Genomic DNA, 17723 nt, shown 5'->3' with positions numbered 1-17723 from the left:
GTTGCATCATATAAGCCCACATAGGGTAGTTGTCCCCATCCAACCTGTCCTCAGCAGCAAACATCTTGAACACATCTGTGTTGCTGTTGTCAGCCATGGTAAATGCTGCACCTGATGTGAAAACTTCCCGAAAATAGGAGAAACGAAGCGAGAAAAACCTATGCTATATAGCACAAACCATAGAAGACTATAAGGCACCTGTTATGCACAAAACGGCAATGAAAAAAATTATGCACAAAATGATGAAATAGCATGTGCAGTACTGCCTGTAGTGGAAACGAAGGCCGAAATGAGCCCAAATCAAAATTTTGAGCAGACCATGCTCTTCGAGCTTTCCCAAAAATTTTGTCGACCTGCGAACGCTCACCAAAGCTCACTGAAATCGAAGAAAGTGAGCAGGCGTGTGCTGGAGCAACTGGCGACTAAGCCCGGGAAGATGTGACCTGCTCTGATACCAATTGTTGGAATTAGGGTTGTAGAGAAACACACACAGCTTGGAGAAGACGAAGGAAGCTCAAGGCTCACAATAGAGAGTGTGTTACTTAGTGTGCAATGGAAAGAAAGATAGCCCTAGAGTGATGGGCGTATATACAATGCACGGGGGAAAAAACCTCCTAAAGAGGGAAAAAATGCCCCGGCGGTCCTAGTGTGTTCACACACATCACTACCACATGTATATGGTAACAATCATGTCTATAGAGATTCATCAGACCGAAATGCTACAGTCATTTTGTCTATCAGTTCCTGCACTTAAACAAGTCAAGTTCAAATCAGTATCATATTATCGGGAATTCCAAATCTTAAAGTCATTACAGTAGAATCTTGTTAGCTCATAGTATCCATGAAACCCAATAGGGACATCAGTGACTCTATTGTCCAAAATCGGGGCAATTTGTTGACAAAGGAGAGGAATGGATCCCCTCTTGTGCAAGCCCGATGTGCCAAATTTCTCCCAAGCTGAAATCAGGGTTCTATTAGAGTAGACTATGCTAAACTGAATGCCTCAAGGTAAAGATTCACAATCTGAGGAGTATCTGCCACGTCCTCCTCCTCCATCCACTTCGCATCCAATGCGGGATAGTTCTTAATTTAACCAAGAAACGCCTTATCGCTTTACCTTCTATCTTTCTATCTTTATTTGCCAATATCTGTTCTGCAATGAGGATCCCCTCGCTTTCAACCACGTTGGGTTGCTCATGTGGATCCCCATCATCAGGCACATCGCCTTTAAAAGGCTTCAGGAGACTCACATGAAAAGTATTGTGAACTCTCCAGAAGTATCACACATAAAGGAAACAACATTTATCTTTTCGTTTATCTGGAAATGTCCCTAGTATCTCATTCTAATTTATTTTTTTAAAGCCCCTCCTTTCCTTTTTTCTTTCTTAGGCGTGCCTTCTCAAAACATAAGAGCACCCAATCGTTCTCCTTTAATTTCAAATCACTACGATGTCGATGTGTTGCCTTTTTGTGTCTTTCTTGAGATTTTTGTAAAGCTTCCCGGACTTTGGCGAAAGCAGTGTCCAAGTCCCTCGTGTATAGGTCGGCTTCAAAAATCTTATCTTTCGTGCTTAAGAAGGGTGGAACCTTCGGAGCACCTTCAATAATCTCAAATGGCACCTTCCCTATGGAAGAGTCAATCGTGTTATTGTGGGCAAATTCCACCAAGGGCAAATACTTTTCCCATTAAATCTTTTGATCTGAAATGTAATACTTCAATAAATCCAATATAAATGAATTTGCAATCTCAGATTGCCCATCTATCTGCAGGTGGAAAGATGACAAGAACTGCATCGTTTTCCACAACATCGTTTTCTTCATCAATTAGCCATCCCGAATAGAATATCCCACTACTACCTCCCCATTCTGCATTCAACGGAACACATCTGCAAAATTTGGATTTGTGGCGTATTGATCGACCATATCCTCAAAGCTTCTATGGTGTATCACGAAAATAGCCAAAACCAACGCCTGGGAGATTCCTCGGGGGATTCACCGTGTTTTTTTGTACGATATCACGTGAGTGTACAAGAGGGGGGTTTTTGGATTTTGTACATAAGCATATACAATAGGGGTAGACCCTCATTATTTCATACTCATATCGTATACATAAGGAAGGGGGCATCAAGGAGAGGGGGGGGGGGGGGGTATCAAATACTGTTTTGTGTGTGTGTAATATATATATATACATACATACAATGTACATATACACACCATGTGTATGTGTGTGTAACACATATGTATGTCTTTCACACATACATACACATCGTACAAATAAAGTATTACACACGAACACACACATATGTACATACATACATATACATATACATTCACATTCACATTCACCATGGCTAAGTTGCATCACTCATCTATACTAGTATAAAAGGGGGAGGGATTCCGGTTCCCCCCGCTGACACGCGTCAAACAGGAGCTTGCTCGGGCAGTGCACTCTGTAGTCATCGGTCGCATAGGCACACACACAACTAGAGAGAGAGAGAGAGAGGCGGCCTTTGCTTTGATTATTTGACTGCACTGTTTTCCTCGGTGGCTCACTCCAGGGTGGTATCTGCAGTGCTGGTAGCACAGGGGTCGTCCGCCGTCTAGAGACTCGAGACGGGTAACAAGGTTGCTCTCTCTCTCTCTCTCTCTCTCTCTCTCTCTCTCTCTCTCTCTCCAAGTCGATGGCCTCAAATCTTGGTGGGCTGCATGCACAACTTTCTGCACACACATGGCCCCAAAGCACCTCATTTCAAAAATTCCCAAAACATCCCCAATATTTTGTCACAAATTCCCAAAATGCCCTTCGATTTTTCCAAAATACCCATGGTTGTGTGATTAAATCTCTTGACAGACAAAAAAGTTTGTAGCTTTTCATAAGAAGACTTGATTGTCTATTAATACTAGAATTTGAATGTTAAGTAGGCTCTCGAGATGAATTGCTTTATTATTTTTAGACATAATATTTGCCCTTTTTTGCATGCTAAGCACTCAAAACTGGATCTTAATTGTCAATCAAAAAGAAAGAGAGAGAGAGAGAGTCGCCGCCTATTGGCCATGTGGCCTTTGCAGGTTCATTCGACCAATGTGGCCTGAGCGAAATTATACAATCATAGTGCCCACATGTTGATGAACCACCTGAGAGAGAGAGAGAGAGAGAGAGAGAGAGAGAGAGAGAGAGAGAGAGAGAGATACTTGGACTCCAGTATCCAGCCCTACCAGTGCTCGGGAAAAATCATTTTTTCAAACATATAAAATTTCTTTCCTTGAATTTGGCAAGGGGAAATTTTTAAAAATTAGGTTTATTTTTTGGGGTTTCACACTATTTTTCTCTTTTTCGGGGCGGGGTTTCTCCTTTTCCCTCGCAATTAAATTTTGTACCTATGAAGTGGGAAGCTTTAGCGATTTTTCCTTGTTTCGCGCCCCAGATCAGCCCTTTCTGCTGTTGCTGCTGCTTCTGCTACTCTCTCTCTCTCTCTCTCTCTCTCTCTCTCTCTCTCTCTCTCTCTCTCTCTCTCTCTCTCTCTCTCTCTCTCTCTCTCTCTCTCTCTCTCTCTCGGGTTGTTGTCGTCTTCTCGTCTCTTCTTCTCTGCGTATGGTGGGTGTCCTCAATTTTCTGTCGTGGGGGTGGGCACGTCTAGTTGGGCTAACTCTTTTCTCCCTTACATGGGAGCATCGAACGGAGCTGTGATGACGGACCTGCCATCCTCTGCAAGTGGCCGATCGCAACATCAACCAGCGAGACAGAGTTCGCATAGACGCCCAAGGGCTTGCACAGGGCGAACACCCTCTCAATTGGCTGCTGCTGCCCTTTCTATGGAGCGCACCCCCCTTCATGTGCAACATGTGGGAGCTCGCATCCATCATCGACTTCTTCAATGTAAGTACTAGTCTAAATAGTTTGCATAAATCTCTTTCTCTCTCGTGATCACTTCAGGCGCACACACACACACACACACTTTTTGTGCTCTCTTGCATTGTGTTTGCAAGGGAGGCTTGAAGCTAAGTCCCAGAGATTGGAACACTGTTACATGGTAAAATGCAAACATACTTTGAATTAATACCGATACTGCAGGTCTTTTGATCAGTGCTGAACATTAAGGTTGAATTTTCCCTCGAGGAATTGGATAGCGCTCTTCTGACACCTAACACATTGCTTGATACCATCCACATCGCTTTTGGATTTTGCCACATTTACAAGGAAGGTAACAAGCATTTGACCTCCTTTCTCACAAAACTTTCTACTAGAAACTTGTATGAGCATTGTGTGTGTGTTTTGAAGGCTGGACGAGTTAACCAGGCTTTGACTGCTATCCATGAGCTCAAGCAACATTTTAAACCGAGCATACATTCAGAAACTGATCAGGAGCATGTTGGCATGGCAGTAGCAAGAAAGGTAATGGCTGGCTAACGGAGCTTTTAGATTGCAGCTAAGTCTTTTCACCATGTTTGTCTTGATTCTATTTACATAATGATTGTTCTAGCTGCTGTCTTCCAGAATGAAGAAGCAGAAGTTCTTTCTGAGAGAGTTAAGGTATGCTTACTAGAAGCCAGAATTCATGATGTGCAAGAAGTAGTAAAGCACATCTCACCTGCATAAGATACGAGTTTGTATTATTTACGAGTTTGTATTATGTTAGTCAATGTGAACTGGTAAAGAATTATAAATATGTTGATGATTCCTTGCACTTTTGAAGATGATTTTGGGGGTGTGGGAGTGTGTGAAAGAGGGGGCGCTGGTCGGTAGTGCAGCAACAGCCAATGCTCAGCTCCAATAATCACTAGAGTTAGTCCAGAAATGGAGGTTTCTCACTTGTATTATTGCCCTTGCTATCCTCTACTACATAGTTGCATCAGTTAACACGAAATGCATTGTCAAGACAAAGTTTTCCAGGTGTGGGTATCATGGAGTCCTCTGAATATCAACTTGCCCAAGGCAGTTTTGTAAAGCTTACATAGGTCTAAGTCCCATGTATGCATTCTTAACACTCTGCATTCTAAGTCCCATGTCTGCATTCTTAACTCAGCAGGTCACTTGAGTGGGTCTCGAGCCCACGTTTTGTATGCTAGTTGAAGGGTGAGTCACAGTGCTCCGAACCCCCATCATTTGAATTGTAAAGCCGTGTTGGCTTATCGAGTTGAGGAGAGTCAGTCCCTCACTCACTACCTGATTATTGTTTTTGGATCCGCGAGTGTTGCCGGACACTATAGACCTGGACCTAGTTTGCTCTTGGGCTCTCTGCTTATCGAGTCGAGGAGAGTTAGTCCCTCACTCGCTACTTGATTATTGTTTTTGGATCCACCGGTGTTGCCGACGACTATAGACCTGGCCCTAGTTTTCTCTTGGGCTCTTGTTGAGCCTGTGTTCAGTGTATTGCACCCCATCATTTGTATTGTAAAGCCATGTTGGCTTATCAAGTCGAGGAGAGTCAGTCCCTCACTCGCTACCTGATTATTGTTTTTGGATCCATGACTGTTGCCAGCCACTATAGACCTGGCCCTAGTTTGCTCTTGGGCTCTCGGCTTATCAAGTCGAGGAGAGTCAGTCCCTCACTCGCTACCTGATTATTGTTTTTGGATCCACGGGTGTTTCCGGCCACTATAGACTTGGCCCTAGTTTGCTCTTGGGCTCTTGTTGAGCCCGTGTTCAGTGTATTGCACCCTCTTATGCTATGTATGCACTTGCATACTAACATTTGGTATTAGAGCTTTTGGAGATGGCCTCATTAAAGGCTTGGTTCAATGTGGAAGCTGCATCCGTATGCTTTGAAAGGGCGAAGCACCGTTTAGTTGAACGTTATGATGGATGGAGCAGAGAAGAATCGGAATATGATCGAGCAAGATTCTATGCATGCTTTGACTCAAACTTGCTTGAGGAGTATGGAGATTTACCACAGGGATGTAGATTCGATGCGGTTGGAAAGTAAGAGAACAAGGAAGGAACTTGAAGGAAAGAAAGCAATGTTGGAGGACGAGCTCCGTCGGCAAGAGCAAGGTATAACCTTGCTTTTTGAGGAGGTGGCTATGATGCAGGATAAGTGGGCCACTAAGGTACCAATTGCAAAGGAAGAGATGGATCAACAGGGGTTGGTTCAAATGTAGGCCTCAGATGGCCGTTGGATTCCCCCTCGACGAGGCGGATTACAAGAGGATGCAAGGCGGGTAAAGTGTACTCGATACCATACCAGGCAGCTGTTGGGGTTAAGGCCTATGTGCCTTGACCGATCGCCCAGGTCATGGGCGCCCGCCCACTGTTACCCTATACTTATAGTGAGTATACTGTATAGGGGGAGCTGCCACTTCACAGTCTCCCCACCCATATCTGCGTTGTGTGTCTCCTTCTCTCTCTCTCTTTCTCACTCTCCGTCTGTGGTGCTCCCCGATCCCCTTCAATTGGTATCAGAGCGTAGGTGCGGAGGGAGCGCATGTGCACAGTCACGACGACAGCGGAGATCCAGTTTCATTCCCGAAATCGCGTCCACTACAAGAGGTTCTTCATATTAGCGACGCTCACACAGCGACGCTCAAAAACAATTTCCCGGCGTCTCTATGAGCGTCGCAAATTTATTTGTAAATTTGCGACGCTCATAGCGACGCCGGCTGGGGTAAAAAAATAACCGAGCGCGCCCAAAAACTCAGATCTCAGATCTGAGTTTTTCGACGCCCTCAAGCAAAGAGCAGGTAACGCTCTCCCTCACTCTCTCTCTTTCTCTCTCTTTTTCTTCTCCACACACACACACACACACACACACACACACACGCACACACGAGGAGAGGAAGGAGAGCCAGGTATGCTCCTTCCCTCTCCTCATTCTCATGTTCCCTTCCCCTCTTTCTCTCTCCCTCTCTTTCTCTCTCACACACACACACAGTGTTTTGTGAGAGAGAGAGAGAGAGAGAGAGAGAGAGAGAGAGAGTACATACAAAAACAAAAACGCACACACACATACATAAACAAAGAATGCACACACATTGAGAGAGAAAAAGAGAGAGAGAGCATGCATAAACAAAAAACGCACGCATTGAGAGAGGAAAAGAGAGAGAGAACATGCATAAACAAAAAACGCACACATTGAGAGAGGAAAAGAGAGAGAAAAGATGCATACGATCCAAAAAAACGCACACACATTGAAAGAGAAAGAGAGAGAAACTAATTTAACGTCGTAGGAAACTAATTAAAATTAAAAGACATAAAGATCTAACCGACGAGGAGTTGAACTGAAGACCTATTATTCAAGAGAGAAATGGCATAATCAATCTATCATACTTGGCATGGGTGATAGAAAGGTTATACCGTTTATCTCTTTTTATTGGCACACACATCCACACACGCGTACACACACAAGAAGAAGAGAGTTATAACGTCGTAGGAAACTATCTTAAAAGACGTTAAAGATTAGGTTATATGTAGACTTACATTAAATTAGATTTAGGTTTATTTTTAACTAGATTTACGTTTATTTAAGCTAGATTTAGATTTACGTTATATTAGATTAGATTTAGGTCTCCATAGACTGTGATGCCTACATGAAGCGGGTGAAGAAAGCCCTCAATGGAATATAGGGTATTGCTGTCTTCACTCATGGTGGGCTCCGTCGATCCAAAAGTACTGGTGAAATGTCTTCAGAAGATAGGGAAGAAGGTGGATCTTCAGGGCGGCAAGAGTCACTACATCCCCGACACAATGACCATCTAGACAACCTCTAGTCATTAGACTTACGTTAAATTAGATTTAGCTTTATTTTTAGTTAGATTTACGTTTATTTAGATTTACTCTTATTTACGTTAGATCGAGTCCACGCAAGAATTACTTACGGTTTAGGGTTTAGAGTTAGACGAACAGTGAAAAGATCTACTGTGAAAAGATGTTAAGATGAAGTGAAGTGCTACAGCTAGAGAAGAGGCAAAGGGATTTTGTCCACTACATGCAGTATCATGTAGACATGGGTGTGTAGATTTCTTGTACCCACAAATATAGGTATTGACCAATAAAGACGAGATGATAACCCGGTGGTTCTGATCTCCGTGCACCTCTAGACCGAGGTGTGCGGGGATTGGACATGACTAGAGAATGTGAGATAAAGAGAGAGAGAGAGAGAGAGAGAGAGAGAGATAAGACGAAGAATGCCAATAGAATATTAAATTTGTTGTCCAGGTTTTAAGTTTTTTATCCTCATTATGAGTAGCGACGAGGATGTGGGACCGTCCAATCGAAACACCTATCTCTCAACGAGGGTCTTATGTCCTTGTAATCAATGCAAGAATGCTGTGAGACGGACAAGACGTGTTTCTTTGTAGCACGTTCGCGAATTTAGCGAGTTCGATCCATCTATTATAGATCGAGTTGTTGCCAATTATAACTCGTCGGACTCTGACGCTGGCCAACAAGCAGCAATCTTGCAACCCAATAGACGTGTTCGCAGGCGCTTTGGTCAAGCAGCATATGTGAGGCCACAAGATGTAGCCTCTGACAGCTCGGGGGATGATCATGCAGAGCACATTCCCAACGAGGCAATGTCTGAGCCCGAGATTGATGAAATGATCGAGACGATCATGGATTCAGAAAGGCTTATCTATGATGATATGAAAAGTGAAGCCGATACGTCATTGTATAATGGAGCACGTATGTCTAGATTGAAAGCACTCCTGGTTCTTCTCAACATGCAGGCAAAGTTTGGATGGAGTGACACTAGCGTCACAACGCTTTTCAGGTGATCTATTACAATTAGTTTACTTTAATAGACCTCTAAATGTATAATGATCTGATAGATTTTTACACGACTGTATGATATTTTTATGTTGTGTAGATTGCTGAAAGAGCACATACTACCAGCTGACAATGTGATGTCAGATTCCCGAGATGAAGCAAGAAAGATTTTGCGAAACTTGGGGATGGATTACAATTCTATCCACGCTTGTCCTAATGACTGCATTCTTTTCAGAGGGGAATACACAGACATGGAGAAGTGTCTGAAATGTGATTCCGAAAGATATCGAGTAGATCTCCACGGGACAAAAATTCCACAAAAGGTTTTGCGACATTTTCCTTTGCTTCCTCGCATCAAGCATTTCCTCGAATGTAAGTCCATGGCCGCCCTAGCATCATGGCATGAGGAGAATAAATCTTCGGATGGTGTGCTACGAATTCCTGCAGATTGCGCAGCCTGGAAACATATAGATGGAACATGGTCGGATTTTGCCAGGGAAGCTCGAAATTTGCGCTTAGGCCTGGCTATGGATGGCGTAAATCCATTTGGTCAAAGATCAACATCTTACAGTGTATGGCCCGTTGTCATCGTCAACTACAACATTCCCCCGTGGTTGACTACGAAGAAGGGGCACCTATGGCTAAGCTTGATTGTGCCAGGGCGATATAAAGTGGGGAATATGGATGTGTATCTTCGTCCACTATTGGAAGAGCTACAACAATTGTGGATTGGCATAGAGGTGGTGGATATGAGCCGACACACAGGACGACGGAATGCTTTGATCAGAGGTATTCTAATGTGGACCATGCATGACTATCCCGGGCTAACAGAATGCTCAGGTGATCTATTGACACTCCTCACTCAGACACTGTAAATCTTGTTTTTTCCCATAGTTGATCTATTATCATGTGTATATATTCAGGGCTTCAAACAAGCGGATACAGAGCATGTGTCACATGTGGACCTAGACTGAATGCACGTAGGGCACCCTCACTGAAGAAGCAAATCTACGAAGGTCATCAAGCGTATCTTCCAGAGAATCATGTGTTACGCGACGGCTTTTTGGGAAGAGAGCCACCAAGGATGTCTGCACAAGCATGGTTAGAGCAGAAGGAGATGTGCGATGACGGATTGCCTCCAGGGATGAAGAGACATTCTCCCTCTCTTTCAGAGCATTCGGCGCGCTCCGAAGCTTCGGCGTCGACGAGACGAGCGTCACACTCGTCTAGACACCGGCGCTCTAGTGGTGGCGGTGGCGGTTGTTGTGGGGATTCCGCCACCGATGCCTCCACACCGCCTCGTGTTCGACGAGGCTCTTTACCCTCCCCTTCTTTGCCCGCCCCCACACCAGCCACAGCATCGCCGTCTACGCCAGGTTTTGCACGGCTGACTGTTCCTAGAAGCTACACACCTCTACCTACTCCGCCAGGAGCCACCCCACTCGACACTCCTCGCTTCGGGGCCCAGACGCCGGTGGAGACACCTGACGTCCGTACCCCCATCGACACGCCGCTAGAGACCCCTGCCGGGACACCCAGGTTCACGCGTCACCGGCCAGAGGGCTTGCCTTACTCCGTCGACATCAGCGGCGGCATCATCATGGATGATGACGGCAAGAAGGTGATCTCGCGCATGCGTGGTCTTTGCTCTCAGCTGTTTAGACACTATATACTAAACAAATGGAGTGAAGTACCAAGTGATTTAAAAAACAGAGTCATCAGCATACTTCATGATGAGTTTCCCGTTCCAACACGGGATCAGCGCTTCAATGCAGACCTGATGAAGATTCGAATGCGTGAATACTGCAAACACAAGCGTTCCGAAGTGCAAAAAGCAATCAAGAATGGGTGGAACAGGCCAGATTGGCTGGCCAAAGAAGATTGGAAGAATGCGAAGAAAGCAGCGTGCGAGAATCCCGACAAGTGGAAGCAACAAAAGGATGCAGCCAGAGCGCGAGTAGAGGCAGGGAGCTCGCACCACTTGGGGAGCGGTGGATGGGCATCATTTGAGGCCGATTTTGTAAGTCTTTTCACATTGCTCTTTATGCATGTTCGATAGTTTAGGGTTTATGAGTTTTTTAGTTCTAACATAATGAAATCTTTGTATGTTTTGACAGTGGTCGATGACAGGACGTGATCCCACACCGTACGAGCGCGAGTACGCAGGCAGGAAGGGCTTAAACGCCCTGATGGACATTCTCAGTTCTCGCGGCGGCATGGTTAGTATTAGGGTTTACTCTTTTTTATTTTTTGTATTGTTTTATAAATGTCGTTATATGTTTATATTTACTGAAAACTGTCTTATTGTCTTTTTTTGCAGAATCCGACAGATACGCCGCTTGGACGCGATGAGACGTCTGACTAAACGACGTCGGTTTAGCCATAGCTAGATAGCATTAGTTTAGGGTTTCTCATAGCTTATGTATCATGAGACGGATTTTATACGTCTTTTTGAACCATGTATATTATTACATTTGTCACCGCAGTTCCTTTTGCCAATAAATTCTTTATGCCTATGATGTTGTACAATTGTCATTATTACATTTGCCAATCAATTCATTTTGCTTATGATGTGTACAATTGTCAATTTTGCAAACAATGCGTCTTGTGGGTGACTATTTTGGGTCTCTTATTTACCTTTGCACTTTTTTTAAAAAAGTGAATCAAGTACAATATGGTTGATGGGTGGCAGGGCATTCAATGCCCTGCCACCAAAACAATATTCTCTCGGGCGTCGCTATAAGCGTCGTTATTTATGGCTCTGTAGCGTCGCTATGAGCGTCGCTATAGTCTTCTGTGAGACCGTCGCTATATGCGTCGCTATATAGCGACGCTGATAGAGACGCATATAGCGACGCCTATAGCGACGCTCTTGTAGCGACGCTCGTAGCGACGGTTTTAGCGACGCCGGGGGTTATAAAAACCCAATGTATTTTCGTCGCTAACAGCGTCACAAGAGCACACAACCTCTTGTAGTGGTCCGCACGCGCGCACTTTCAAGAGTGCAAACAGGGTTTCGACTTCGACATCGCCAAATTCAGCTTTCCGAGAGCGTTTCCATCAGGTGTCTTGGCGTTTTACCCCCCTTTCAAAGCCATTCGAGCCATCAAAAACTTCATTCGAGCTACAGTTGAGGAGCTGCATTTTTCAGCCCTCTTTTGGTAGTTTATGCTGCGTTTTTGGGTCGAAACGGAGGTTTTTGGCATAGCTTTCACACCCGGACTCGAATACATGTGATCCAAGAGTCTACCTTGGGGTTTTGGCACGCTCCGGACGCACTCGTCATATCAGAATTTTAAAATTCTGAACGCTGAGTTTTCTGTAGCAGCAGTTGTTTATTGTGTGTCGAGGATTCCACACATGGTTTGCTCTCAAATGTGAGAGTGATATTTCCTGCAAGTTTCCTCATAGGTGGGAGGATACGATGTATGCCTTATGTGGTTTGATGCTCAGGGAGACTAATGTGATTGCATTTTGAGCTCGACAATGTATGCCTTGAGCATGTTTTTTGGCAATCATAAGTAGAACAGATATTTGTGTACTAGATTTGCAGGTGTTTGCAATGATGTATGCAAAGTGTGGAGATTGGTGCATGCATTTGGAGTGCGGTTTGATGCACTTTGGTTGCTCATGGTTTTGAGCGTGCAATCAGTTTGGTTACTGGTTTTGTGGCCGTTTTACTGACGAAACTCTGGCGAAATTTTTCCAGGAGTTTTATGCGTATCATTTATGCGATCTAGGTAGAGATTGTGGGTTGCACTCAGCATTTGCGTGCGGTGTTCTCTGCAGGTGGGAGATTTGTGCGTGTGTATGCATTGATACCGCACAGTGTGGGCTTGGTGATTAGCTCACGGGTTTGACATGCGTACAGTTATCTTGGCACACTCACAGGAGTGAGTATTGTGATGTATGCTTGTGTGGCTACGAGCTAGGTAGCCGGATTCGAGCACTAATGGCTTGAGGTTTTTCAGCAGGATTCAGCTACAGGTTTACAAGTTTACAGGCAGGTTTGAGGGCTTATTTGGGCGTTGAATTTTCAGCCATTGTTTCCTCTTTGCAGGTGTCCATATATGACTCAGTTGTAGGCTGATTTGGGACACATTTGTGACTTGTTTATGCAGTTGTTTAAGAGCTGAATTTTGGGGCTGTTTTGGGGCTGATTTGCAGCCATATTTGCAGACTTTTGTTGATGCGATTTGAGCCAGTTTAGAGCTGATTTGGTTGACATTTGCTACTCATTGTTGGTTGCTCTTTTGCGAGCATTATGGCTGATTTTTCATTTGACTTCCAACGTTATGGTCTGACACAGTTTGATGGTGCAGATTTTGTTGCTTGGAAGGAGCATATGCTTGTTGCATTGGCGGATTTGGGGCAGGATAAACCCTTGCGTGGTTTATCGGCGAAGCCCAAGTCTATGCGTGATGATGATTGGTAGGATCTTGATGAGTTAGCCATGTCTACGATTCATTTGCATCTGGTTGAGTCTGTTTACTGGCAGGTCTTGAGGGAGACTACAACTCATGCTTTATGGCAGAGTTTACATGCTATGTACGCGACATCCATGTCTACAAGGGAGTCTAGTCCCACTTCTATGTCCATGGGAGAGATTGATCCCACACGCAAGTCTCGACGGCATAGAGACTTGACATGTTGGCATTGTGGACATAGAGGGCACATTAGGCGTCGATGTTTCAAGCGTTTGAGACAACGGAGGCGACAGATGCGCGATGCAGATTTGGGCATGACAGATGCTAGTTAGATCAGTACGGTGGTTACTGAGTATGCTTGTGATGGCGATGTCACATTTACATCTAGCTTGTCTTCAGACGATCTTATGTCTATGGATTGCATATCGGATTGCACATTGTCTTCATATTGGTTACTAGATTCATATGCTACTTTCCATGTCACGTCGCATCGTGAGTGGTTTAGCACGTTTTCTAGTGGGAGACTTGGTTGTGTGCACATGGCTGATGGTGTTGTGTATGACATTGAGGGTGCAGGAGACGTATGTTTGTCCTTGCCCAGTGGTATGAGATTTACGCTGCGTCATGTGCGTTATGTGCCAGATCTGAGACGGGATTTGATCTCAGTCAGACAGTTACGGGATAGTGGATGTCAGATTTCGCTACGAGAGGAAGATTTTGTGATGCATTTGCATTCGCTAGTGATTGCGAGAGGTGCCAGGAGTGGTACAGGTTACCCATTGCATGTGGATCACGCGAGAGACGGTGCTGTCTCTGTGATCATGCAGCCAGGTAGAGAGCGAGAGAGTAAGCAAGTCTCTTTTGCTTGTGGATTGTAGGATGCTTTGCATGGAGTGCAGAGCAGCGACCTTGTTGTGCAAGTTGCGTCTACGGATGCACAGGTAGAGCGGGACAGCTCTAGTGAGTCACAGCAGGATGAGTCATCAGAGGTGATGACAGAGATGACTCACATGGATGCTGAGATGTTGGCTATTGTGGAGTCTTTTCTTGATATGCTTATGCCAGATCTTGATGCAGATTCAGGACAGATGGATACTCTTGGTACACATGTGATATGTGGTGGGCACGAGGAGTCACTCTAGAGCTCGGAGTCAGAGTGCCATGGTCTCTATGATAGGGGATAGGATTACCATGAGTTGAGTTCTGAGTTGGAGGTGGCAAAGGTTGCCAGGGTTGCATCAACATTCGGTGTCCTCATGTACGAGATGCTGATCTCGAGGCCCAACATAGCAGGTGCAGTGGGAGCATTTGCAGCAGGGTTGATTAGTTGTTCGATGTCTGATCTCGGCATAGAGCATAGGGGAGGTTTGCAGGCATTGGACCAATACTTGCAGGAGTGCATGAGCTCTTGTAGACTCTTTGCAGAGCTTGGAGCTAGCTCTGTGTGTCTTCCGCAGCGGGATGTTTGTCTATCAGTAGAGCCGGATGCACTAGCTCATCGAGAGTCAGTGGGCATAGGTTGAGAGAATATCTCACCTTCTATTAGTTGTACACTAGTAGATCTTGCTTAAAGGCACATTGGTCTTTAAGTGGGAGGTTGTTGGGGCTAAGGCCTATGTGCCTTGACCGGTTGCCTAGGTCATGGGCGCCCGCCCACTGTTACCCTATACTTATAGGGAGTATACTGTATAGAGGGAGCTGCCACTTCACAGTCTCCCCACCCATATCTGCGTTGTGTGTCTCCTTCTCTCTCTCTCTCTCTCTCACTCTCCGTCTGTGGTGCTCCCCGATCCCCTTCAGCAGCTAGGAACAGGATTAAATGGTCGAGGATGTACAACAATCATGGTATATCGGGCTGAGCCCGGGGGCCAGTGAACAACTAAGACATGTGGTGAGATATGTCGGCATGAGTGGAACAGCATGTTGGGACAGGCTATGGATGGCCGATGAGTTCCCCCTCGATAAAGCGAGTTGTCCACCGAGTGGGAGCGCAACATGAGTGAACATGAGAATAGCCAAGGTAGTAGAGACCAGATCACTACGACAGGGCGATGCAAACTAGCTGTGGTGGTGCTCAAGAAGGCATGGAAGGAAGAGATGGCGAATGTGATACACGTAGCACATTGCGAGAGGGCGGGCTCCGGTGAGCACCAGCCTGCGTTTCATTCGAGTTTCTTTGATTGGTGAGTGATTATGCACATGTTCCTAATCATTAGCCGGTGCTGGCTAAGATGGAATTACTAGACATCGGGCAGCAGATGAACAATATTCGTATAGTGACCAACAAGGCAGTGGGACGAAGAGTCGCTCTACAATGTGGGGATTGCAACCGAGAGACTTCAGTTGGCTGATTGCTTGGACTAAGTTTATGAGCTGGATACCTCCTCGTCATAGAAGTTGTGAATGCACAAACATGTGCAAAAGGCAACCAAATGGATGCCAAGTTTTGGGAGGTGGTATGCATAGAGCACGGCATTGATCCCACGGGGTCATACAACGGCGACGCTAACGTGCAGCTGGAGAGAGTGAATGTGTACTACAACGAGGCAAGTTGCAGGTCCTATGTGCCTCGCACCGTGCTCATGGATGTGGAGCCAGGTACTATGGACAATGTTGGAACAGGCCCCTATGGGCAGATCTTCCGCCCTGATAACTTCGTCTTTGGCGAGTTCGGAGCTAGCAACAACTGGGCCAAGGATCACTACACCGAAGGCGCGGAGCTCATTGATTATGTCCTTGATGCTTTCCGCAAAGAGGTTGAAAACTGCGACTGCCTTCAAGGTGAGTGCCTTTAAGATCTCATTCTATCGTTCTTTATTCTGTCTTATTCTATGAAATGTTGTTTCGTCATGCCTTCTTTTCCATTTCTTCGATGTTACATTTCCATTTATGTCTTGTATAATGATTTTGTTGTCAATTTTGCTTATATTTGACAATGTAGTTAGCCTGTGCGATCCTCTTGTTTGAAAACAATGTTCAGATCTATCCTCAGTGAAGGTTTTCAGATTTCTTTAAGTGAAATTTTCACCGTTGCTATTCTAACTTCTCTAGCTTCCTAGTATCCCCCCTCACTTGGTAGACATTGGCTTTAGATCTACGCTCACCATTCCCAGCCAGTGCTGGATTCCAAATTTGTTTCAAGTTAGCAAGGCTTTGCCACAAACTCTTTCTTCAATTAATGTTGATCTGTAAATTTCATATTGTTTCTATGCTTTAGATGTTTGTCTATACACTATGATGCAAGCTTCTGTAGTGGCAGTGTCTTCAACATTGTGTCATTAATCCTACCAAACTGGTTGATGGTGTCTTGTATACCTGGAACATCGGTTTTTTATTTCTGCTATAGCTACATCTCATAAAAAAGCTAGCTTTTCTCTACTGATCAGTTAAATCTGAGATTGCTTGCTTTGAGGCCTTTGTTTTGTAGTTGTTTTGTAGTTTTGTGCTCTGCTTCCCTATTAGGTGCAACGGAATGAATGTTTGCGCTTTGCTCAAGATGAGTGCTCCGAACTGTGCTCAAGGTTCCTTTTGTTCTTATGGAAGGTAGAGCCTTCCGTTCTTAATGAGAGAATGCTATGATCACAAACAAAGTGAATAGACATTGTGCTTGCAAGTGTATGAGACTGAGAGATAGAGAGAGAAGAGAGATACGATACCAGAGACATTGTAAAACCCTCCTCCGAAGGCCCCCCTCTCGTCGACGAGAGTGGTCTACTATTGATTGCACAAAGTGGTACAATGATGATGCATGGAAACTAATGCAACTTGGAACTGTGTCGATGACGATGACGACGACCTAAGGCTGAAATCTGCAACCTTCTAACTGCGGTCCACAAACGCTATCTCCTGAAAATCTAGGGCTGATTCGGGCTGCTGAAAACGCTGATTTGCCTACTGTTTTTAAGGGCTGAAAACGCTGATTTGGTCTGCTGTTTTAGGCTGAAAAACGTTGACTATCTGCAGGGATGTTAGGGCTTGAAAAACGCTGTTTTTCTTGCTGCAAAAACGTTGTTTTGACTGTTGTCGCTAGGGCTGAAAATGCTAAGGGAACTGCTGTTGATTTGGTGGTTCTGCTGGCGACAGAAAATGCTAGATGCAAAGGCTACCGAGGTCAAGCAATGGTTGAAAACGCCAAGCTAGATGGGGGGTTGGCGATGATAAAAAATGCTAGGGCTGATGGGGTGCTTGAGGAGTTCTTGCTGAGAGAGAGGGAGTACCTGCTGCCAAAGGCCTGTTGTGCTCCTTGCTCATCTACCCAAGAGTACTAGCTTTGGTTTGCTTATATATTTTCTTACCTAAATTGCCCTACCCTATTTTTTTTGGGAAGTCACTTAAATTAATAAGTGAAAAATGTCAAAAATAGAAAAAATAGGCTAAAATCACTGGAAAACGTACCATACCACGTAAGTGCAAGGGAGGGGGGTTTTTTTACAAGTTACATAAGCGTATAAGTTATGGGTAGACTCCCAATAATTTATCTTCTAAGCTTAAAAATAAGGGAGGGGTATCATATTTAGGGGAGGGGGAGGGGGGGGGGGGGTTTTGAGAAAAGGTTTCAATGTTTTTCATACAATGCATAATATCATGAGTTT

General features: G+C 44.9%; 2 pseudogenes; both read left to right on the top strand.

Moving 5' to 3' along the window:
* The first annotated feature begins 5714 nt into the window (after positions 1-5714).
* On the top strand, positions 5715-6099 carry LOC147431507 (uncharacterized; annotated as a pseudogene).
* A 9449-nt stretch (positions 6100-15548) lies between these two features.
* Positions 15549-15926, top strand: LOC147431506 (tubulin beta-2 chain pseudogene; annotated as a pseudogene).
* Positions 15927-17723: the final 1797 nt, after the last annotated feature.

The sequence above is a fragment of the Adiantum capillus-veneris genome, chromosome 21, assembly GCF_014529385.1.
Source record: "Adiantum capillus-veneris isolate H3 chromosome 21, ASM1452938v2, whole genome shotgun sequence".
In the NCBI taxonomy this organism is placed as follows: domain Eukaryota; kingdom Viridiplantae; phylum Streptophyta; class Polypodiopsida; order Polypodiales; family Pteridaceae; genus Adiantum; species Adiantum capillus-veneris.
The sequence above is the reverse complement of the archived record's forward strand: the minus strand, read 5'-3'. Positions and strand labels throughout refer to the sequence as shown.